The following is a 24998-nucleotide window of genomic DNA, read 5'->3' on the forward strand; positions in this document are numbered from 1 at the left end:
AACAGTGAAAATGGGACAGATGTGATCAGGAGCTTTAAATTTTCCTTTTTCCCTATCAATAGCTAATTCTAGGGTCTCAAGCAAGGTACTTAACTTCTCTTTGTCTCATAATTCTTGTCTGTTAAAGAGGTTAGTATTCACCATATTTTTTAACATCCAAATTCATTTACTAAATGGAAATGCTTACATATAAAGCAGATGAAAGTAATGGAGATATTAGTGCTCATTTTCTAAGTTCAAATTCATATGGTTGACTGGCCCTCCAGCAACTCCTAGGACCATATAGACAAGAAAGCCTCACTCTAGGTGTGATGAAATCTTCAAAGGATGCTGGATCTCTGAGGATTTTATACTACTGCCTTATCTGCACTGCATCTCCAACTTCTGAGATTTTTACAAGAGAATGAAACCTTTAGTTTTTAAGCCACAGTTATTTAGATTTTATTTCCATGCAGCTGAATCTAATCCTAATTAAACAAGTTGTGTTCCCCTGCAAAAAAGCTGAATTACCTTTCCTATTTTTATAAGAAGTATCAGGAAGGGAGTCCTGCATTTAAAGTAACTGAGACTAGAGGGATTAGATGATTTTCTGGGCAACCTTATCTTCCTTACGCTTCTTTTTGTCAACCGTACCACTGAAGGTCTTACATATTTGCAATGGTAAAAAAAATCAAACTAATACTCACTTGTCCAGGGCTTAGAGAAGAAAGGGAAGATGTAGAATTGAGAAAAGAGAAGGAAGAGAGTGAATGCTTAAAAAGGAAACAAATTATATATCATTGATTGGGGACTTTCAAGGTCATACAATATATCCAATGCCTAATTCCCTGTAGACTTTTCACTCCACCCTAGTGTAGCAGGTAGGAAGGGTTAGATGTGCAGAAATATGTATTACTCATCCCATTTTACCCATGCTCAAAATAAATGTATAAGCTAGTGGGGTAGATAAGCTCAGAAATACATGCCAATACTTTATCCCTCCCAAATTGGTTAACCAGTCTCTACTGGAACATTTTCTGTGATCTGCTCTCATTAGCCTCTGCCTCAAATGTACAGGTAGTGTTGATTGGTTTCTCTATCCAAAATAGCACTCCACCACTTTATCCTTTTTTCTTTATAGCACTTAGCACCTCCTGACATATTGCATATTTTTGTTCCTCTATTTATTGACTCCATACTCCTCAGCTACCAATGAAAGCTCTATAAGAGCAAAAACTTTACTTTGTCCACTGCTTTATCTACTGTGCCTAGAAAAATACCTGGTACATAATAGGTGTACAATAAATATTTACTGAATAGTTCAATTTTTAAGAAATGCATTTTTACTATTGTGCCCAAACACGCCATGATTATTTAAGTCTATTTCACTTCAATTTATAGCTGGATTCATTTTGTGTTGTATTTCACTTTATAATAGTGAAAGAAAGCTATTTACATCTCATGCTAATATCTTGACAGTGAAATCAGATGCCAAATGGCAACTTCTTTGTATTAATCCTTGATAAGTATGCTAAAATCACATCAAATATCTTTAATGCCTTTTCCATATGACAGTTTGTCAATTACTGGGAGACAGTTATCATATCCAACCGTACTATACCTCACCAATATTCTCTTATTCAAACTAAAAGACTGCAGTTCCTTAAACCATTTTTCACATGGCTTATCATGTCTCTTCATTATTCTTGCTACTTCCATTCAGTTGTGCCCTAATTTGTCAAAACCCATTTTGAAACGTGGTGCTCAGTCTTGAATGTAATGCTCCAGTTGAATTTTGTGTAGCATAGCGTAGAACAAGATCTCAACTCCTTTCCCCACATTTCTATTAATGTCTCCTAAGAGACACTTACTTCTACTGTTAAGTCATGTTTTCCTCTTTTTTATATCTTAAATATTATAAAATATTTTTTGAGTATAAAAATGATAACAGTTGGTTCAGTCCAATCTCTACCAGCTAAGCCAGGAGGAGGCAGCTGAATCCTGAAGGGCAGAGAAAAGCAAGCCTGGGGGAAGCAGGAAATAACTAGCCAGCCTAGAAAGGTCTCCCGGTGGGAAGGAGGAAACTGTCTGCTGCACACGGTGTAATCGTTTGCAAATTATGATGTCTTCTACAAACACATCTTCCAATAAGAAATGAGGCTGTTCATTCAATACTGACAAGTGTTTAAGGCTATCTCCACAAGATACCAAAACATCTGGAAGAAGAGAGGTGGAAATCACCCAGATGTTTGAGGAATGATAGGGTTGATATTGCAGCTAGTTGCAGCTGCTGTAGTCCTTTTTGGCATTTTTACAAGATCTCGTTGAACTTCTTATGTTTCTTCAACATACCAGTTTTATAATATGTGTGCACATGCATGCATGCACACACACACACACACACACACACAGAGAAAGACAGAGAGAAGTTGTGAAAGATTTCCATAGCTTTTCTAACAGAAGGGAAGGATTTAGATGTATACCTTCAGGGTATATACATTAAGGAAACATATTAGCATGAAAATACTATTTACACTTGAAAGATGCAATACAATCTGGATTTTCATTTGTCAGTGTCTTTGAACGTTCAGAACTTCTCTTATACCAGAAACATGTTGGTTCCCATGATGACAAATATCAAGTGCCTATTTCTAGCACTTTCAGCTTTCGTTTTGTCAATTGTCTCATCTGCAGCTGCCTGATCTCTAAGGTTCTCTAAGCTGTGTTCCATGATTCTGGGAGTCCATAACACAGAATCGTGATCTTTCACTACTGTGGTTATGGCTTTTTATATAAATCTAACACCTAGGGAGAGTTCATACAATGAAATATTAAATTAAATATTTAAATTATGTTCTTCCACAGCATTCCCATTAGTTGAAGAACTATGGGAAAAAAGAGAGACCACAAAGAATGATATATAGGTCTGTTTCCATAAATAAACTCTTCTGTCAAAAATCATATAGCTTCCCTTTATCTTACACTCTGAGTTATGGTGAGTTTTCTGTTGGAAAAGAGACAAATCACAGTGGCTAACTGCAGGATTTTTTTTTTTTTTTTGGCCGTAAAAAATCATACTATGATAATAAGGAATATTTCTAATGCCACTGAGGAATGGAAAGTAAAATGAACATATTGCTTTGAATTAAAATGTGGAAATTTATAGCACCACCTATTGGTTTCAAAATAAATATTATTTTTTTCTAGTTTTAGTAATTATAAAGAACAGTATAAAGATGCATTATTATTATTTTGAGACATATGAAGATTAATTTTTTTTAGTTCCTTGTGAAGCTATGAAAATTTTTAAACCAAAACTCATATTCAGGAGATATGCCAACATGACTTTTTAAACTAATATAAATTAAAGCTGTTATATGCCAGGGAAGTAAAATAGAATTGGGATTTTTATGAACACATTACTTGTGCCATGTTACATAAAAATTTTCAAAACTCCTTTTGATTGCTGTTCCTAAACTGATGATGTGTGTTGGGCTCCGCTTTTTCTAGTGTCCAAGTGCAACAGAGGAGTTAAAATACATCTGGTCTTTAATTCCTCCATTCATGTCTTCTTCCCCTAAAATCTGGAGAAGATGCTGAAAATCTCTCACTGAAATAAACTCTCATAGCATTGGCTATTTTAGATTCTGATTCAGATAGTCCTTACCCTTTTATTTAATCCAACTTCTATAACCACAAAGGGGCTGGTGCAGGAATCTTGAAACAGTGTCATCTCCGCTGCGCTTTCAGCCTGTACCAGTCTGCATCTTTTTCCAGAATGCATGACCCCTCCTAGAGAACAGGGGAGGAAAGAGCCATTCTTTCCCTTTCCCACATGTTAGGAAGCATATGGACAATACTTTATGGAAACTCCCTTCCCCACCCTCGGGAGAATTGAGTTTATGAAAGGATCACTTTCTGTAATAGAGCTTATAAACACATTTGTCTTTCTGACCCTAATTCTTTTACATGGATTATTTTTAAAATCAAGTTGCCCTTTTTTCAAAACTTGAAGAGAAGTAGAGGCCTTGAGGCCATCAAATATGACATCCTGGCCCTAATATGTGCAGTAGCCAAATGATCTGGAAAACTGAGCGCTATACAGAGGCCCCCTGAATAGAAATTGAAGGGAAAACGATCTCCTTTAGAGCCCACATTAAACACAGGTTTCAAATGGTTTCTTTTCATTTAACCAAATACTCACTTCTCCAAAATGTTAGCAGGCATTAAAATACGAAAGATGACTAAATGTGAAAGCAGAGGAAAAGAAACAAAACCACATAAAAATAATACTGGACTCTAACAATCACAAGAAATTAGATTATCAGAATTGTTAGGCTGAACTATATAAATTACATTTTTGTAAGTCAAAAATGTCAAACTGTAAATGTCACACATAGTTCAATCTAATATTAAGTGAAGATAAAAAGAATTCAATTATGTTTAGAAACAAAAATGAAAGATACAGAGAAAAGAGCCAACAATGCTAAACATGATCATAGAGTGATAGTTAGCGTTTTAGGCTTTCTTAACCAAAACTGTCAATGTGGCTCACCTTAGTTCCCTCACGACCTGCCTGGTGCTAATTTCTAATCATGGGCACTTGGCTGGACTTTCACTCCAGTGCACTCCTTCTCACCCAGTTTCCGATGGGTAGTTCAAAAATTTCTGTGTTTAAGAACTACCTGTATTTAATGTAACAGAATTTCAAGATGGGATCTATGATCTTCTTTGGGGATTAAAAACAATTGCTTTGTATCTTTTTTTTTTTTTTTTTTTTAGATTCTAAGAAGGTTAGGAACATCCACAGCCTGATTAGACTCGGAATCCTTCAAGACCCATCTCATTTTATACTTCCCCATATTCTAAACAGGCTTCCCACTAAGCAGCCTTCACATCCTCCCTGCGGGTCTTACTCGCAGAGCAAGCCATAATAACAAGCTTCCATGCCCTGGCTGGCTTTTTGGCTCAATGGGACAGTTCTGTTGCCAAATCCTGCTTCTAGGGCTGCATGGGTTTATCCTTACATGCACCTTAGTGGCATGCTCTATTTTGTCTCATCTGAGCTCAGGTTCATTTTCCACGTCCTCTGGTTGCTCTTCGGGTAACAAAATGTCTACATCTGGAAGGAAAGAAACCCCTAATATATTTTTGCTTTTTGCCCTGAAAAATATCTTATTGTTGTGCACGTGGAAAGAAGCATGTTTAGTAATAAAAGAAGGAAATGATGGGTCAGTTGGGACTTTCAGAGACAGTCCAGATGAAATTCAAAGAGAGAACTGCCGCGACGGTTTTTGAGAAAACTGGATGATATTAGTTTCGAAACCTACAGCCCATAATCTGGACTCAGCTAAAACATACCAAAAAGCTTAGCTCAGACCTGCAAGGTTCACTTACTCTAAACATCAAACAAGGAAATGTACAAGATTTGCTCTTTCTTTCTCTTTAATAAAGTACATTTTATGAAGTAGAAACTGGGGAACACAAATCGTTTTATGGAGTAAGAACTAGTACTTTAAAATGAGAAATATGTGTGGGGATAGTATTTATTTTTGTATGCATAAATATAAACACATGCACTGATTATTAATATTTACATACACACACACGTATGGTAATAATTGTCTCTCCGAAAGTGGTTTCAATCTAGAAACAATTGGCAGACAAAGAAAGGAAAACTGAGAACGGTCCAGTCTACAAAACTATCCCAGAGGACAACCTTCCCAACAATAGGGAGACTGATAGCATAATAATCGCCATAAAAATAATGTGGGAGAGGGGAATTAGAAGATTCTTTAGCATGTTTATGGATTCATAGGAAAGATTTTAGAAACTTAATTCTTTGCAAATCAACGTTTATTTCTGTGTGCAAAAATAGACTGATAGTTTCAAGTGAAGGTTACGTGGGTGTCAGAGTCTTGGCAACTAGTGATAACTGCAACTTTTGGGTGTGTGTTTGCTAGATGGGGAGAGAAAAAGACAGACAGAAAGCCCTCCCTCCTGAAAAGATATTCCCACCACAAACATGCCACTGTCCACTACAGAGTATGTTTTGTTATGTCTGTGAAGGATTCGGGTTGATTTCCATCCCCGTACAACACGCGCCATGGAATATTTACATGTTTGGGTACATCAACAAAGAAAAAACAAAACAAAACAAAAAGACGCACACACAACACACACACAAAATGGGATTGTGCCCCTTTGTTTTGCATTTTCTGTAACCCAGATTGCGGTAATTATCTCCCTGGCTTTAGAAGCCTTTTCTTTCATTCTAAAGGCAGTTTTTGGAATCACGTTACACTTAACTCAGTTTAACAAATAAGAGTAGTCTGGCAAAATGGCACCATGTGCTTTCCACAAATATTTGTGGTATAGGCAAGCTCTCAATGTTTTTATTATGCCCAAGGTTCTTTGGTTTTAAAGCAAGTGGAATAATGTAAAGAAGGAAGAGAAGCACGAATTTGGGAACTGGGTGTGTGTTGGATGCACTTTGCAAAGCTTTCTGTGCCAGAGAGCGAACGAGGGAAAAGATACATTTTAAAAATAACTAGGGGAATAAAAAGAGCAAAAAAGGTTTGGAGGCATTTAGCAGAGCACAGTTTACCCTGGCGTGAGCTACAGGCTAATGATAGAATAATAACATTTGGCGCTGGAGCCCCGAGAGGCTGACAATGCGCTCACTGTAGCCTGTGCGCTTCACACATTTGCCGGGTTCTGTAGTCAGGACAAAGAATTGTAGAACAGAGGCAAAGTAAAGAAGGGGGTGAAAGAGAGAGTCTGCACTCAAGTTTACTGTAACATAAATATACATACACTGTGCTACAGATGTTCCTCATTGGCAAAGGCTGGCACGTAATTATGCTATGCGCTTCATAATATTTTAATGAGCCTTTTCTCCAAATAGCAACGAAAATGAACAATAAGAAGCTCTTAGGGAGGGAAAGTTGGTGTTGTTTTTGTCCCTGGGAAAAAAAAAAAAAATCTCATAATAGGTTCCATTAGAATGGCAGAAAAAAACACTGGTCTGGGTTTAAAAATATTGAATTGAATCTAAAATATGGTTGCTGAAGCTAGTTTGTTTTTTTTTTTTCCTTTAACTTTAGCAGTTCATTAAGGCTAAAGGAATAACAAAACAGGGGTAACAGTGTAATACTGGTTGATTGCTTTTCTCCCTGTTCTTCTTTCTCTTTTTAGGAAAAAGAAAAAAATAAAACCTTAAGTGGAACCCCTGCAACAATGCTGTTAATATATTGTGCCAATTAAAGTCTTGAAATAAATAACAAACCACTTAATATGTGTTGTAAATGTCGTGCTGATTTAAGTATTGTTACGCATAGATTACATCTCTTCAGGGGATGGATGACTGGATCCTCAGTGTAAGTTGTCTCTTTGTGTATGTGTGCCCGTGTGTGTGTTCCCTATTGTTATTTTTTAGTTTGCTATAGGGTAAATTCCAAATACAGAATAAAGTCGAAGTTTGAGATCTGCAAGAATACAGCAAGTTTTTAGCATTACTACTCCTGCAAAGAAAATAATTATTTTTGACCATGCTCAGTATTTCACTTTTTAAAAAAACAATTCTATAGCAAAATTAGAGTATGCATCTTATTCTGATTTCTAAAGAACTCTTTCGATGGGATTTTTACACAGACATTTTTCATATTAGGATGAGCTGAATGAGAGTTTTGTATTTGGACATGTGAGTAAAAATATTACAATTACAACAATAACAAAGAAATAACCTCTGGATACTGTCTGAGGAAGGAAAACCAAATTTCCACATAGAAAATATTTTGTATTGGGGTATGGAGCATAAATGTTATCTTACTAATTTGTGGATGATAAATGTTGGTTGTTATTCAGAAGTTTTAGCTCTCATGTGCAAATCCTATCATTTATGAAGTTTGATGTTTTTATTACTGAAACAATATCTCCTACTCTTCTCCCCTTTTTGTGAATCCCACTGTGGCATGTGAATAAAGTAAAGGTGCAGGTAAATTCTCATTTCAGGGTCTCCAACAGGTCACTAGGCTTAAATAACTCAAATTTGTTTCACCTTTTGCATTTTTAATGTGGGGAAGTGACAGATAGAAAAAGTGGACCCCCAGGATATAGCCATGTGAAATAATTCATAGAAAAGTTCCTGAAATATCATTTAAAGATTCCTGAAATATCATTTAAAGACAGTTTAATTGCCAACCTCTTCTGTATCCATCCTTCTTAGGAATGTAAAATTACATTAATAGGGAAGACTGGAGGCCATTACAAAACTCGCCATGCCCTCAAAATCAGAATTAAAATTAAGATGAATTATGATGAGTACAGTTGAGTGTCAAGTTTATTTCAACTTCAATATTTTTCAAAAGTGCATACTCTATGCATGACTGTTTTGTTAACTTAATTGGTCAGAATATGTTAACAAACTGAGTATTGCTCACTCCTTCCCAGAGAAATGCCCTCTATGTGGTAGTTTTAACGTATACACAGAAACGGATTCATTTTTTAAAAAAGATTTCTGTGTACATGGGTAACTACATGAAAGGCATAAAATGGGCATGTGCGGTTTTTGATGAATTTTTGGTTTCCAATCAATAATCTAAAGATGTAGACTTTTTTAAAAAGTAAAGCAGATTAACAGGAATAAGTTATACTATGTGTGGGCAGAATTAAATAACATGTAGCATATCTGTGTACTTAAAAGGATGGACTCAGTAGTTGGATTACATGAAATCAAATCCTAGTTATGCCCCTAATAGCTCTGTGAGCTTGGGCAAGTCACTCAATCTCACCCTATGTCTGTTTATCCAACTGTAAAATGGGAATAATGATAATACCTCCCTCATACTCTTATGAAAAGAACTATATGAACTCATAAATAAAAAGCACTTAAAACAATGGCTGGTATATAATAAGTACTCAAAAAATATTTACTACCATAATAATCAACATCATATTATTATCTAATAAATCTAGTATGTTACTAGTAGATCTTTCTGCTTATCAGCTGACCCAGGATCTAGAAGTCCTGGATTTCAGATGCAGCTTCCCCACTGATCAACTGGCTCTGTGATCTTCATTTAGTCACAGTTTCCTGCTTTCTCTACCTATAAAATTAGGGAAAGTTGAAAGATTATTTCTAAGTCTGGTTGTTTATTATAACATAAATATTTAAAAGTAATTCAAAAGTTCCCTGAAGACGTCTATTGATACTACAAAGAAAAAAGTGACATAGAGGAGCTGAAGACCAGGGCAGAAGAACTGAGAAGCATGAAAGTTTCAACATCTCATGTTGGAGAGAATTTTGCCGTCTACATGTAATGCCGCTATGTCCAGTCAAGGTGCCACAGCATGAAATACTGGGGCCACCATACAACTGAGTGTCACTATGTTCCAAGGCTGAGTTTACAATCCCTAGTCGCAACTCTTCGCTCTCTCAGAGCAACTGTGACTAAGAGTTCTGCAGTTCCAACCCTGGTTTGTGACAGACCACAGATGTGTGTTCAGGGATATATGACTTCCTCTCTCTAGACAATCAACGTTCTTGGCTCTCCAGAGTATTTTAATCCCTTCCATAGAATTAAATTAATCTTTTTTTTTTTTTTTTAAACCAAGGCACAGTAGTGTATGGAGTTTTCTCTTGGGAGCTGAAGTTATGCCTTTCCCCTGCCTACTGTCCTCAATATCAACACCATTCAGAACGAAGTGCTTCTCAGCTGAAGTCTTTGCGGAAGTAAAATACCAGGCACTACAAAGGTTCTCTAGCACCAAAGACTTTTATGGATGAGTGTTGAAAATATTTAATATTCTATCTGCTTAATGGTAAATAACACAGAACAAGTTCTGAGCACTTAGCCTGAGCCAGGCTACTTTCTTAGTGCTTTCCGTATATTAATTCATGTGCTCCTTACCAAACCCTATATGGGCATTTTTATCACATCTCAGACAGCAAACATGATAAAGCATTTAAGGTCACATTGTGAGGAAGCTTGTGAAGAATGTAAGCTTCCTCTAACTCGAGAACCCAGAGTCCTAGCAGCCACACCATGACCTAACTCCAGCAATAAACACAAACAACACATTTTACAAGCAAAGCCAAAAAAGCTTCCCAACCAGATATCAGGATTTATGACTATTAAATCAGACTATAATATGCATCGATTTGTCACCAGCTAGTTTAATCCTTTACTATTTGAATTGTGATTTCACATCTTGTTCTGATTTGAATTTCCCAATGACCTTGAGAAATAAGAAAAACCTGGGTTTTTAAAAAGTACATGTTAGCCTTGTTAGCCTTTCCTTCTCTTGCCTGTAATTCCTATTTTAGATCATTTCTAAGGAAACTAACCTTCTAATACTTACATACTAACCCGCTATAATACTAGCAAGAAAATCCACTAGATCCTCTAAGAATAGTAAGCCCGGATCCTCCAAATTCGGTAATAATCTTCCCCTGGGATGGATCTCTGAGCCTCTATTTACGTTGTATTAGGTAAGTCTGTATTGGTCTACCACTGTCACCTGCTAGTTCAATTAATAAAAGGAAATCTAGCCCCCTCGAATGTGGCCAAGGAATGAGTAATTCCTTCACAGAGGAGACAGACCTGCTGGATCCACGTTATAGTTGCCCAATCTGGCCATCCTGCCTATATTTTAAATCTCTCTGCATTGCCAGCCTTAGAGGACTGACATTCTATTTTATTAAGGCAGGCAAAAAAGAACAGGCAAACACAGTATGCTTAGGCCCAAAAAAGAAAAGTGAAGCACATTGTGATTTGACATTGTGAATGACTTTTGAAATACTAAATGGAGTTGAAGCTAAAGATTACCTCTGAATACAGCTCTATATTGTCTTCAACAAAAATAAACAGATATAAATGTGTATGTCCAAAATATATTTTAATATATATTTTAATGTTTTTTAAATATTTGCTACAAGAAAACAAATGATGATGCCAACAGCATTAAGCAGAATTAACAAAAATTAGGGTTCTCTGTTGCAAAATCAACTATAGCTCTACATATAAATGTCCTTGTCATCCAATCTAGAATGGTTTAAAGCAAGACATTTGTTACCAAAATCTTGATCACCATTATAAAATCTTAGAAGTTCAATATTTAGCCAACGGAATTCCAGATTACACCAGAAATAATGTGATATATGCATGCACACTGCATCTTGTAGCATCATAAGATAGTATAAATCACATGCAGCCAAGTCCAAGTATTTCAAGACCAGAATTTTTTATTCATTTCTTCACTTGAAACATTAACTTCAGAAGTTAGGTCAAATGTCTTTGAATCCTACATACACCATTTAAAAGCAAGCTGAATTGAGGATAATTATGTAAATGTTTGGGGCCTCAGTTTACTTTTTACTTATCTTTAAAATGTATAATTTCTGCCTCCAAGTTGCAAGGCAGGATTAAAGAAAATGTATGCTTCATTCCCATCAGAGAGCGTGGCTCAGGGTAGGTGCTCTATAAATAGTCTGGCTTCTATTTTTATAATTAGTTCTACCTTACATTCTCTGAAATTCTGTATCCGTTGCTGATATCATCTCAATTCCAGTTAAGTCCTTCCTGATTAAACAGTTCTTCCTTGGCTAGGGATCAAATACTCAAGTGCAAAAAAAAAAAAAATTGTACAAAGAAAATTAGAGCATAAGAAGTGAGAAAGAGACGATCAAGGGAAAAAAACTGGGCGATCTCTTATTGTATTCCTGAAACTGATAGTCAAGGGCTAGGGAAGCACAATGCCATGGTTTTGGTTTCAGCATTAAGAGGCAGCATATTGCCATGCAACTCAAGAAAAGGAGACGTGATATTTAGTTCTTGGTTGTGGAAGAGGCCCTTGGTCAACATGACTCTCTGGAAAATATACAAATATGTACAATTCTAATTCCCTTTTAAGCAATGGATGTTTATGCTCATGAAAAGAGCCTGTAGGCATTGACTTGATTTCCCTACAAAACAAACAAAAGTCATCCTGAAGATGATTTTCTTGTTATTATTGAGTAGATTAACTTGAACTTACCCATCTGAATGCATGATACTCCAGCATATCCTTGAAAAAAAACTCACTATAATTCAGGGGAAATCTTGCACAATAAGGCCTCTCTCAAAAATCGTGCAATGTGCCAATTTTCCCATTGTCAGGGTGGGTGGAAAATAGTGTGTGGGTGTGTCCCTAGACAAGCAACCTAAGAAGAGAGCGGGAGAAAGCTGAGACACAGATGGCAAATGTCTGGGCTATCCTTCCTGACACAAGTGTGTTTGTGACTGGCTCTGTCTCTCATGCAATGCCTTCAGCTGGATATGTGCCGGGTGCATTGCATATGACAGAGGGAATGGAGAAGTTGTTTCCCACAGAGAGTATGAAGTTTAGAAGACAAAATGAATCTGTAGGGGAAACTTCCAGGTCTGTGCTATCCTGGAAACATACCATAATCCTATTCAGCTAATAGGAGATTCTCAAACTACTCTAAGAAGCTTTCTTCAAAAGAAATCTTATACATGTTTTCTCACTGGAATGGGGCAGGGCAAAGAACATTTTCACTGTAATTAGAGAATATGTTTTGAATTTGCATAAGGCAGAAGAGTCAGGCTTAATCTGGGTGGTTCCAAAACACATCTTGGTGAATGTTACAGAGAGGGCAAATTCAGCTCAACAGAAAGAAACTTTTGACAATCAAATCTACCCAGGCCGGGCTCAGTGGCTTACTCCTATAATCTCAGCACTTTGGGAGGTTGAGACAGGTGGATCACTTGAGGTCAGGAGTTCGAGACCAGCCTGGTCAACATGGCAAAACCCCGTATCTACTGAAAATACAAAAATTAGCCGGACATAGTGGCGCGCAACTGTGGTCCCAGCTACTTGGAAGGCTGAGGCAGGAGAATCAATTGAGCCCAGGAGGTGGAGGCTGCAGTGAGCCGAGATTGTGCCACTTCACTCCAGCCTTGATGACAGAGTAAGACTCTGTCTCAAAAAAAAAAAAAAAAAAAAAAGCAAAACTGGAATGAACCAGAGGAGCACTTTTTGAGCACATTAAGGATTTTCACGCCTTGGAAAAGAGCTGAGCTAGAATCCTGAGATTCTATAAAACCATTTGATAAAAGAATGGGAGAAGTCATGGTCTATGGGAACACTGAGAAGCAGAGTTGCATAAATTCTAAAGTAATACATGGAAAGCAACTAAATTGCTCTACTTCTTCGCCCCACAGTCCCACTCAAAAGCACTACCATAAATACATGAGCTTGGTACCAAGAAGACAGGATTCTACACTGGGGACAGCTCATACTTCCAGTGACTTCAGGAGGAAGCTGGATGGAAGGAAGACCTAGATGACAGTTAAGTCATAAGTTTCTAGTGGCCTAAAAACACACCAGTTTTTTTTTTTTTTTTTTTTTTTTTTAGCACTGGTGGGATTGTGCCTATAGTTCTTGCAGGCCTCCTCTGTTGTTTTGCAGACTTCTAGACAGAGGGAGTTTTCTGCAATCTATAATCATAATTTAGTTGCTTTACCGCTCTTAAAGAGAATGACTCAGTGAAAATTATGCCAGAACTGAGCTTAATATCTCTCATAATAAGAACTGCTGATGGCTTCTGTTTCTAGGTTTTTATCATCTAAATGCCGTTTCCCCTTTTCTCCATGTGGCCACCTCTGCCTGATACTTTAATTCCTTGAATGCTTCCTTGGTCTTTGTATGAATCCCTACCTGGATGTTCTTCCTTCTCTGTACTTCTACGCTAGACCCCCACTTTAGAACATGGCACCAGGACCAGCTATGAAATTTGTGCAGCCAAAGCAAAATGAAAACGTGGAGCCCCTTGTTCATAAATTATTAAGAATTTCAAAATGGTGACACAGAACATTAAACAAAGTATGGGGCCTGCTAGGCATAGGGCCCTTTGTAATTGCAAAATCACATGTCTGTGGAGGCAACCCTACTCATGGCACTGTAATCAGTTTCTGTGTTACATAATATTTTGTGTTGACTTTGGGTTATTAATCACTCCACTCTTTATTTTCTAGTGGCAGCCATAGTTCCCCCTTTCTCTGTCTCTGTCTGCCTTTTTCTCCTCTCCCCACTCTCTGACTTTCAATCTTGAGAACAAAAATAAAAAAAACAAGCAGGGAATTTTGAATGCATTTGTACACCAGCAGTGCCCTCCAAAACTGTTGAGAAGTTCCTGATACCCAAATCCTTAGATATGTGCCTAGTTCTTCCTCTCTTTTCAAGCCTGATTCTCCAGTGTTCTAGTCGATCCTCTGAGTTTCTGTTGCCTGCAATCAAAGAACCCTGTAAGTGACAGATGTATTGCATTCTCTCACTGGACTGTGATTCTTTGGTCTAATTAAAATTACAGCATGTGTGCATTAAATACTGCACACCAACCAAGTACAAAATACTTCATGTACAGTATTTCATTTCATTTTCACAATGAGCTTTCAAGGTAGTTAATATTCTCCCTGCTTTTCAGATGACAAAAATTATATTCTGAGACATCAGATAATTTTCTTTATGTCTTAGACACAGTTACTAGTTAGGAACCAAGATTTTCTGACTGAGTTTTTCTAATTTCCAAGACCACATTTTCCCACAATGACTTATTTTTTTCAGATCCTCATTGTCTAGCACATTGCTTGGCACATCATATTCCCAATAACTCTTCAGTGAGTGAATAAATAGAATAAGAAATATCCACGTCCATGTCTTCATCAGTTCATCACCAATATAAAATGGCCTACAATTACAAAGTCACATTTTTATCCTTTGTCTCTGTCATCATAAAATTTTATTTGCCATTTAGTACTATGCAAACATTGGCAGATCTATCATCTATTTCTAACATTGCCTTAGCATACCAATAATCTTGTTTATTTTATGATTGTTTCTGAGCTTAATTGTGACTGCCACTTTCAGATCAAAAGCACAATTACTAACATGCATATATATCAATTATTGATGCTCAAGGAATAAACTAAACAACTTGAATTATGTTTGCCTCTATTAAATAGAGGCATTCTCAAACTATTGCCCTTTATCCAGAAAAATAAGTGGAAGGTATAAAGGTGCGTAGAGGTAAATACTTGGCCTAAAAATGTAATTGTGCCATCCTGCATAGCGTTGGCACAAGACATGCAGGTAGTAAGAGCAGTTGCAACTTCCATGTGGGGTCTATATAACCATAGCATAAACAGAGGAAATACACTTGGCATGTAAAAACAAAACCCATTATTTCTCCTGTTTAATGTGTCTAACAACTCAATGCAAATAAGATGTCACTGAGCAAAAGACTAATCTTTGCCATTCATCCATTCATTTACAGGTTCAGAGGTAAAAAAAAAAAAAAAAAAAAAAAAAAAATCAATTAATCACAAAAGCTTCCAAACAATGCAAACAGCATTAAGCACAGTAATTATAAGATAAGCATTCAAGCAATTTTCAGTTGATTGGGTGTGGGTGTGCTGAAGTAAACCTACAGTTTGCCTGCTGGTGCAAGAATGGCTTATATACCAATTAGTGGTTATTGCTACTAATTATTAAAAACATTTTTAAGAGTAATTAAAAATTAAATGCACCTGTATGATGGCTCATAACTGTGTTGCGGTAAATCACTCAGATTTTCCATATCAATCACACAGGAAACGCTCAGTGAGATGGAGAAGCCTTAAGACACCAAATTTCAGAAGCCACACTACATATGCATTGCCCTCCATGTGGAAGCAGGGCTGAGATTTGTTTTTTCTGTTCAGAAGTTTCTATGAATGAATGCTACTAGGCCAAGATGAAGATGATAGTTAAAGGTTTAATCCTTCGTTTCTGACATTAGTTTCATCCTCATTGCCATAAAATACTGCTGAAAAGGAAAGATCAGCTTAGCCTCATCTGAGAACTCTTTCCCTGTTAAAAGGTGTGGTAGGAAGGAAAACTCTGAAATTCTAAAAGGAGTACTGGGATCCCAGTCTTAATGCCACCATTAACAATATGACCAGAGTCCACTAACCTCCTGGTTTCATCTTCTTTACCTTGAAAGCACAAAGATTTGAATTGACCTCGAGAATTTTTTCCAGTCATAAAAATCTGCATCCTTTTTAGGCTACTGTTCACACCACATCGACAAGGAAAGGTGGAAAATATTTAGTGAGTGCTCATTCAGTTTTAGACTTTTCCACCAGTTGTTGAAATCCTTGGTTGCACACTAGAATCACCTGGGGAGGTTTTAAAACCTGTAATGTGAAGGTCCATTCCCCAGAGACTTGAATGTAATTGGTCGGAGATGGTAACAGGGCATCAACAAATTGTCAAAGCTCTCCAGGTGATGTTAATGTCTTTAGAGGGTTACAGATTACCATGCATGCTTCAAAAATATTAGATCACTAGTTCTGAACTTTAACAAATATTCTATGTATTTCTGTCCCCATTTTACAGATAAGGACATATATTTAGGAAGGTTAAACATCAAGGTTAAATGTCACTGTAGCACAAATGTAGCAGAGACAGGATTCAAATCCAAGTGTCTGTGATCCAAAGATCCTGGGTTTTCTTAACTTTACATAGACTATCAATTTTATAAATTGTTGATTAATTTCCTGCTGATTCTTCTCTTTGATTGCTATTATAGCATATATCCTTAAATACTTCTTACTTAAATGTCCTTATAGTTCCCAGATAGTTATTTTATTTATTTATTTTGAGATGGAGTCTCGCTCTGTCTCCCAGACTGGAATGCAGTGCCATGATCTCAGCTCACTGTAACCTCTGCCTTCCGGGTTCAAGCGATTCTCATGTCTCAGCTTCCCAAGTAGCTGGTATTATAGGCGCCCGCCACCGCACCCAGCTGATTTTTATATTTTTAGTAGAAGACAGGGTTTCACCATATTGCCCAGGCTGGTCTCAAACTACGACCCAAGTGATCCACCCACCTCAGCCTCCCAAAGTGCTGAGTTTGCAAGTGTGAGCCACCACGCCCAACCCTAGTTCTCAGATATATAAATGGAATAATATACATAATTAGAGACATGAATTTGCCTGTTATTCCCATAAAGGATTTTTTCCTATATACTAAAAACAAAATGTTGGAAGACCAAGTGATAATATTCCAGAAAATTATAGCAATATGGGCTCTTTCAATGACCAGCTGAAGCTGAAAAAGCATCCAGGCTGAGGGGAGGAAATATTATTAGCAACTTCTGCTGTCTCACACTAAAACAAAATACACAAGGAGGAAGTAGAAGTGATGCAAGCAGTGAATGGGAAATCAGGAAAATTTCCATTAACCTCTGCCTAAGTCCTTTAGGGCTCTGTCTCTGTTTTGTTCCTCTTAAGGCTGTCACCTCTATGCCCAATGATTATCTCATTGGTTCCAGGACATTGTTACCATTTATCTCCACTGGACATCTATTTTCTTTCCAAAAGGTAAGAAGCAATTTATGTCCTATTATAACTTTATTTACAATCTTAATTAATCCCACATGTCCAAGGTAAAGAAAGGTAATCATTACCTGTGTGTGTGTGTGTATCTTGTGTGTGTGTATATATATATCTCTTGGGTCTACTGTCTGGTACATTATTGGAGCTTAAGGAAACAAATAACAACAAAAAATCCAAACAACACCCATCATATAGCATTCGCTGCACTTCTTTTTACTGAAAATCCTACTACCTACCAATTCACACCCCAACTGCCAACTCCCTCACCTGAAAGCAAGAAGGAATTGTATTTTCATTCCAGCATATAATTGGCAGATCCATATTTTGTTTTTGCTTTTTTTTTTTTTTTTTTCAGCACAGTCAATGTGCCTTCTCCCTGATTTTCTCTGCCAAATATATCAGATTGTGGGAGGTTTATGGATACACAATGCTTCACGGGCAACCTGAAAGGTAGGGGGACTGCGAGGCGATACTGCAAAAAAAAAGTGTGATGGAGAAAGCGTGAGTGACTACTGGAAGACAGACCTGAGATAATTAGTGAAGAGGTGACAGTGAACATTACCATGATTTGTTTCACCAGGTTGTGTTTCAAAGATAATGAAGAACTATTAAATCATTTTCTTTTTTTTCTTTGAGATATTAAAGAATAAATGAAAGGAATGTGCAGATGCTAATTATAAATATCAATTATGATAAGTTTGAGTAGCTACCTACTTTATACCACGCTCCAGAAATATGTGTTATGCAAATGTATAAACTCGACCCAGTGGCTTTATAGATCACTGGCATCAGGTCTGGAGCTAATGTGCAGGAATAGGATGGTGGCTTAACTCAGTTGGGGGTCACTTTATTGCCAGTTTAACTGATGTTAAATTAGTGGGTATTTAACTGTCACTAAAACAATTTAGGGCTCAATTCGCCAAAGTATCATTTTTACTAATATTTTAGTGAAAGTGAAGAATCGTTTCTCTCGATGCCGTAGTATCATGCTGGAGGCACCACTGTTCTCTATTTCACAGTAATGAAACTTGCATTAGCAAAAGTGAGCTGGATGCCTACTAAGGAAAAAAAATAATCTCCTTGAGAACTTGGTATCCTGCTGTAGTTTATTGCAGTGAAACCATTTTAACATCCTTTTTCACTGAATGAGATTTTTAAAATTTGTAAATCATGAGCCAAAATAGTACAATCCATTCAATATTTCATGGAAGACCTTTGCTCTAAGATTATTGTGTTGAAATCCCAAATTTTTGTTTTAGGGAAAACACACACACACACACACACACACACACACACACACACATATTTCCCCACCAACACAAGAAACATGATCAACTCCAAATTCAGAAAGATTTACAAATGCCACAACACAGTTATCTACCAGCAAACATATCATTTCTTTGTTTCATAGGACACTAAGGATGAATAATTCATGAACCCCATTTCACATGCTTATTGTGTCTGGTGGCAAAGACCCCGCCCGCTCAGCCCCAGGAAAGCTCAGGCGCTTTGCTGCAGGCACAGTGCTCTGTGCCATCCAGGGACCAGCCGTGTGCTCTCGAGTTACTGGAGCAGCGCAAGCAGCTCCAGTGGTCTCAGCTGTGGAGACAGCTGTTTGCCCACCGTCTGCGATGGCAGAAATGTGTGGTAGGCTTCCCCCTAACAGCATGGCCCCCCCTACACACCACACACACATGCAAACAACTCCCAGGCCGTGCATCATACACACACCACCACCAAAGGGGTGAAAGAAGCCCCATGATGTGGGGACCAGAATGAGCAGTGCATCACAGTTTAAAAACAACTCTTTATCTTGTATGCTAAACTACTGGAACAGAGGTGGTAGCCTCCGAACCTAAACCTTGTCATTTATGTATCAAAAGATTTGTGCATGCGTGAAATTCAAAATGATTTATTGTTTAGTTATTGCTTTATTTACTTACTTAATGGATTGATTGATGTGCTAGGATCCCACAGACAACAGAAGCTTTTTTTCTTTTTTTTTTTTTTTTTATGATTGTTTTAAAGGAACTAGATTGCAAGCAAAGTTTCAGTAACACAGTAAGTCAGCTCCTCCTTACTGGTTTGTATTCATAATGAGTTCCTTTTGGCTCTTGCCTGCTACCTGTCTCTGGCTATTCATTGACACGAAATACTGCACCTTGCACACTGTGAGAAGTGGCAGGGATGAAAGAATAAAATATTAAGCACGAAGGAGTAAAATATGCAGGAAAAAATCTGGATCCTGCAGCAGATTTTAGCCAATAGAAGCATCTATAGTAGGTAACTCCTGCATGGTGCTTGGGCTGGAAGCGATAGAGCTGCTTTAACAATGGGAGTTATTAGGATTCCATCTGGCATCATTTCTCGACAGAGGAGGGAGTTGCAGACAGAGGGGTGTCATGATTTCAATTCCTCTTGTAGACCTAGTATCATCTGTTTCTCTTATGGACATTGAACTCACTTTCATTTTATAGGGATATACTACATCTGAACTGGTTCATGTAATAAAATTATCTAAAAACACTGAAATAACTGTTACAAGAAAAGTTCCACAAACCTCTTACTAGCTTGCCTCTTGAATTTTATTTATTATTAGGAGCGCTAATTTTCTAATCACTCATAGTGAATAGGAGCAAAATCAAGGAAGGGGGTGCTTGATTTGTTTATAGGAATTTAGATGGCAAATTTGTGCACAACTCTTATTTGATCGATGTACTATGCAAGCGACATTTACGTAGGATCCCTGTAACCTCTTTTCCAAACCAACTCTAATTTGACATAATGCAGTGTAGAATGGCACCAGTCATCGGGCTTGCACCAGAAATGCATTTTATTTGGATTCAGTTCAGACTCTTAACGAAATGGTTCCCACAAATGCAGCAGATGGGAATGAGGCAAATGGAAGAGTGTGTGGGGCCTCACACCCAGCACCCACTGCCGCTCCACTGTACTAAAGCCTTTCCTTAGTTAGTTGGTTAGTTAGTTAGCTAATTAGTTAGGCACATTCCAGCTGAAACTTTTAATTATAATTACCATATTTATCCTACCAATCCACCAAATTGAGGCATGACACACTACAGTCCAGCCAAGGCAAGGAGATTCTTTCCTTCTCTTTCTCTCTCCTACTGATTAATGTGGTGAATGCTGCCAGAAGATGGTCCAACGGTTTATAAACCTGGCAAAGCTGAAGCCAGACCTTCTTTTCTAAAGGTCAATTAAAAATGCTAGTTGCACTGTAAACAGAATTCTCCCTAGAAGAATACCACGCAGTGTCCAAAGTGGTCTCTTAATACAAAATATCAATTTGATTTTCCTCAGGAGATTCGCTCTCCTTTTGCAATGCAAATATTTTCAAGTGTACTAAACACGTTTTAGCACCTCAACATAGGCACTAAAACTATTTGCATGCAAAATTACCCAGAGTAGGCAGACAGGCACAAGCTTATGCTAGCACCATATGTGCTAAAGAATTTGAGCCAGGAAACAACTAGTATCTGGACGTTATTTACAATTTAAATTTAATTTTACATTATTATTCAAACGAGAGCTTATATATAAGTCTCTATTAAAATTAATGCTTCACATGGAACGAAATTTCACCTAAAATTATATTTTTAATAGTGCTGGGGGTTTTTGTTCCAGCTAGATTTAAACCATTCAAGAAGTATAATACAGCACTTTTGGTCCTTGTCTTTCAACTCTGTATGAGTGGTTCATTTTTCATTCTAAAAAGTTCTCTCAGAAAGAATAGCAAAATTAATTTTGATTGGAAGGCCCAGAAATCAACACAAAACACAGACCAGGTCCAACACATTAAAAAGCATAAGTAATTTGAGAAAATACACACTTCCTGGAAATAGCACAGAACACTGTCCCCACTCAGTTAAAAAACACCTTTTTTTCCTTTCCAAGAAGCTCCACATGTTTTGTGAACAGGGGAAGTGATTTTGGTTTAGCATTTAATGTGCAAATTGCAATGTGGCATACTGTCCCCAGAAAGTGGCACTTCTTTATGTACTCAGAACACAATTAACCCTATTATCTCTAGTATGCTTTCAGTGTAGCCTTAAGGAGTAATCTTCTTAAATCTATTGGTAACGATTGGGTAGAGTGCTTAATGTTCATTTGTTAATCTGTATCAAAACAGAACACTGCTTTCTTCTTTATCTTTTCAAGTAATTTTCTATTTCAAGTTTGGTAAGATTTCATGTCTGTAATATCATAGATTTAAATATGCAATAGTTTATTTTTATGTTTACATTAGCGAGGGGAAAAATTTAAGTGAATCAGAATGATTATTTCCAACTCTCTCTTCGACCTTTCTCTTACCTAGAGAGTTTACAACTGAATTCTGAGGCCGGTTGAGAAGTACTATTATCAGAGTAATCCTTTCCCTAGCTCTCTGCTAGGTTATCTGGAGATAGTTACAACTTTGTGTGTACATTACATATTAAGGTTTATTGAGATAAAGATAATACTTGGTGAAGTGCTTGGACCTGTCACTTATAATCCATTTTAGTTTAAATCTATTACAAAAAGGAGAAGTATCTTTTAAACACTAGGCTGTGAATAACTGCTTTTTAAACTATAACTGTGGAAATGAACTTGGGGTGAAGGGAATATAAGAAAAATCAATATGCTATATTTCACCACAAGGACGGCATCAAATATACCCAGAACCTTAACTGCAGAGGATTCTTCCTCCTGGATTAGAGATACTCAAACTTATTATCAACCTAATATATACATTTTTTTCTTTTGAAAACTTCAAGTATCATTCTAGGTCAAACATCTTTTCTTGCTTTCTTTTTTTATGAGCTGGAGAAAGAAGCTGCTTTCTTTCTCGACTTGCAATCAGTCTTAGAAATGTTGAATCATTGCCTAGGTACATGAACTCAATTCTGAGCAGCTTTAATTCACAGCAGCCAACATTTCTATAACATAAGCTCTCTAAAAAGGGCCCACAGAAGAACCAGAAATCTGTGGTTGTGTAGTAAGTTTAATGGGAATGGAAAATCTCCACGTTTACACATCTATTCTTGCATATTAATATCATTACATTTAAACTGTGGTTTGATTTCAAACATTGAATTAATTAAGGGAACTTCCAGGTCGAGTTATAATGCCAAATCAAATGCCAACAGCTCCCTCTACTGGTTGCTAGGGGAAAACATTTGATCTCTATCAATCAGAAATTTGTTGTTTACTTACTTAAAAAGCATCTTCACCAAATTAAATTTTGTTTAAAAAATGGCTAAGCTTCTCGGTAAACCTGAAAGATATTCACTTATAATGATAGCAACACAAATACTAAGAATTTTAAAAGTTGACAGTTACATGAATTTTCTCGAACTCTGGGCTTCAGGTGATCCGCCAGCCTCAGCCTCCCTAAGTGCTGGGATTACAGGCGTGAGCCACCTCGCCTGGCCAAGTTATGTGAATTTTCTAACATCAGTAAACAACTTCTGCCCTCACTCAAAAATATCTGGTCATTCCCTTGCCTAGTACCCTCTGTTACATAGAATTTGGGTTAGGGTTAAAATATAATGAAGGTTAGGTTTAGGGTTGCATTTTCTCTAACCTGACACAAATAACAAATTTGTTTTCCAGAAGCTGAGAAATCTCAATAGAAGTATCAAATTTCTACATGATGCTTCCTTGTCTCTTGATGAGCTCTAAAAAAGACAAGAAGAAAATAAAAAGAAGTATCTATTGTTATTTCATCGAGAATAAATAGATCAGTTGTAAATTGTTTACAAGTTTTGAAGCAAAGAAACATTGGATTCTTGTATTTAAACTCTGATAACTGAGGTAACATGTAGTTTAGTGAGGGCAATAAATGTTAAGAAATGTAAAAAGCAAAATGCATTTTCTTCTCAAAGTCCTTGCCCAGTCCTTCATGGAGACTACCCTCCACCACCTGAAACAATCAGTCTCTTTGGTTTCACTCATTTAGAGCTGTCTCTCCCTCAAATCCACCACCCCCACAACTCTTGGCCTCCTTTTCACACAGCCATATTCCCTGAACATAAATGGAAAATGTAATAGCACACTCAGAAGTTTTCAAATCCCACTCATTTCAACAAGTGAGACTTGACAAGGTTGATATGATAGGCTCTTGTGAGAGGTTTTAGAATTTTGATGTAAATGCACTGTGAAGGAAAACCTTTCTTTTTTAGAAAGGAAGAAATATAACCCTACAGAGACAAGATCTTGCTCTATGGATGTTCTCTGCCTTAACGATGAGGTCTTTCTTCACCATACCCTCTTACCATATAAACTTTGAAAACAAACTTGTCATTTTGTTAAACATTACCTAGATAGAATATTTCACTCCTCTCTTTCCCTTTCTTCCTCCCCACCCCAGCCCCCCATACACTGCCTCAAAATATATGTATCCTTCATCTTTGAAAAGCAAATCACTTTTGTTTAAAAACTATTCCTGCATCTTAAACTTTGTATCTTAATTTAGGAGATTACTGATTTCTTAAAGCATCCATAATTGGTATCATAGCCAAGGAGAATCTTTTTATGATGAGTTCTTCCTTGTTTAACAATGTAATTATTGTTGAATTACAGTATATCCTGGCATGCAATCTTTTTAGGAATTTTCTTATTTCACTAATTCTCTAAAAACACGAATTATCTTTTTAAAGTTGAATTTTTCATACATTATGTTAAAACTTTAGCTTTGGAGTCAGACAGGTCTTCTGGATTCAAACCTTACCTCTGTCATTTATACAATGAGTGACCTAAGGCAAACCATTTAAACTCAGTGATGCTCAATTTCCCCATTTGTGAAAAGGGAATAATGGGACACCTCTACCTCATTGTGTGGTTAATTAAGGTTGCCTTGAGATAATATATATAACATGCTTTAGCAGAATGCCTGGTACATAATAAACATCTAATGTTGCTATTTCTGCTCAATAAACAAGAGAAAGTCTTATGCAAATGAAACAATGTAACTGATTATTTTATTTCCTGGGGAAAAACATGCACCATAGTAATCCAGGGGAGCTCTGAATACTGATGACTTTGATCAGAAAACTGAAAAGTAGACACTGTTTGAAATAAGGATTCAAGACCGAGTGCGGTGGCTCGTGCTTGTAATCCCAGCACTTTGGGAGGCCGAGGTGGGCCTCCCAAAAGTAAACTCCTTGATCACTTGAGGCCAGGAGTTCATAACCAGCCTGGCCAACATGGCAAAATCCTGTCTCTACTAAAAATACAAAAAATATTAGCCAGGCAAGGTGGCACGCATCTGTAGTTCTAGCTGCTTGGGAGGCTGAGGCATGAGAGCCTTGAACCTGGGAGGCAGAGGTTGTAGTGAACCAAGATGGTGCCGCTGCACTCCAGCCTGGGTGACAGAGTGAGATTCTGTCTTAAAAAAAAGAAAAAAAGAAAAAAAAATAAGGTTTCAACTTTGAAGCAGACATAATTTTTACCTGGCAGCGCACAGCAGGATATCCTCCCTTTGGTACACTGTTTACAGGAGAGCAATGAGTTAGCCCAGGGAATAAAGTTGTCCCTAATGGGTCACCCATGGGGAACATCTGCCGGACAATGCATCCATG

General features: G+C 37.1%; 1 long non-coding RNA gene across 1 annotated transcript in view; it reads left to right on the forward strand.

Annotated features, from left to right (window-relative positions):
• Positions 1-17274: 17274 nt before the first annotated feature.
• LOC144334816 (uncharacterized) overlaps positions 17275-24998 on the forward strand; it is a 29105-nt gene continuing 21381 nt past the window's right edge. Inside the window, exon 1 of the long non-coding RNA XR_013405056.1 lies at positions 17275-17403. This is a non-coding gene — a long non-coding RNA (uncharacterized LOC144334816). The remainder of the gene's footprint in view (positions 17404-24998) is intronic.

Source organism: Macaca mulatta, chromosome 15 (assembly GCF_049350105.2).
Source record: "Macaca mulatta isolate MMU2019108-1 chromosome 15, T2T-MMU8v2.0, whole genome shotgun sequence".
In the NCBI taxonomy this organism is placed as follows: domain Eukaryota; kingdom Metazoa; phylum Chordata; class Mammalia; order Primates; family Cercopithecidae; genus Macaca; species Macaca mulatta.